The following is a 1,378-nucleotide window of genomic DNA, read 5'->3' as shown; positions in this document are numbered from 1 at the left end:
TAGTCTCAGAATCTCTCAGTTCATGGCAGCAACCAGTTCCCAAGTAGAGTGCTGCCTGGAAGAGAAAGGCCTTGTACATCTTTCGTGGAGGATGGAGGCAATATTCTGTTACCCCCAATATGAGCAGTCACCCAGGAGATTTGTGGGAGAAGAGGATAAAACAAATAAACTAGAGATGCTTGCCCCTTGTGGGAAAAGGGATCTTGGAAGAAAGAGAGCTACACGGGAAGAGAACAAAGAAGATAATCCTATATGGCTTCTCCCTCACTCCGACCCTTCAGTGAATCACTTTCCAGAAGTAAGCAGGCTATATATGTAATACAGCCAGAAATGTGCTCACATGACAGAAAGTACGGATTATACTTAAACTCAAAATACTCTCCCCTTCACACCCTCTCTCTCCTATATATTCTCTATCATCTCGACCTTGTGTGAAACTCACAACATCAGAAAGAACTAGGTTCTCAGACTAAAGAAGACCTGATTATCTACTTCTAAAATCAGTTACCAGTAAGACCTTTACGAAAAGCAGTGAAACATTGTCTCACATGGTGCCGAAAGACAAGCCCCTGATGATTGGAAGTCACTCAAAATACAGCTGGAGAAGAGCTGCCTCCTCAAAGTAGAATTGACTTTAATGACGTCAGTGGAGCAAAGCATTTACTGATGTGCAGTAACCAAAAAGAGAAGAAATAGCTCTGAACATTTCATTACTAATTGGAAAATGGAATATATGAAGTATAAATCTAGAAAAATTGTAAATTATCAGAAACAAAAATAAGTAGTTGAAGATTGATAGTATGGGCATTAATAAAGTAAAGGGACTGATATTGACCACTTGAAATTAGACAATAGCATAATCTACAGTGCTGGGAATGGAAAATTGAAGAAAAAGTTTCGTGGTCATTGTAGAAAAAAAATATTTCAAGATCTACCCTGTAGTAAGTAAGTACAACCCTGTCACTGAGAGGATAACATGCACACACCTGAAAGAGAAGCAGTTATTAAGACTATTGTCCACATCTAAGTAGATGAAGAAATTAAATAAAGGTTTAATAAAATGTATTCAATAAATTCTGTGGTCTTGTATTGATCATATATACAATTAAGATGCATTGATAATTACTAGTGATTAGAAGGTAAAAGTTGAAAACAAATACGAAGGACTGGTCATTGGAAAATATGGCTCTGTTAGTCCGGGTTGACTAGAGAAACAAATCCAGACACACTCATATGTGTGTAACAGAGAACTTTATAACAAATAGTAATTGTATATTAAGAAATCATCCCAGCCCAGTCCAGATCAAGTCCATAAGTCTGATAGTAGTCCATGTGTCCGATACCAGTCTATAATTTCCTCTTTCGACACACACAACAT

Source organism: Echinops telfairi, unplaced genomic scaffold (genome assembly GCF_000313985.2).
Source record: "Echinops telfairi isolate 266 unplaced genomic scaffold, ASM31398v2 ScPeMD7_2186;HRSCAF=2738, whole genome shotgun sequence".
NCBI lineage: Eukaryota > Metazoa > Chordata > Mammalia > Afrosoricida > Tenrecidae > Echinops > Echinops telfairi.
This window is presented reverse-complemented; position numbering follows the sequence as displayed.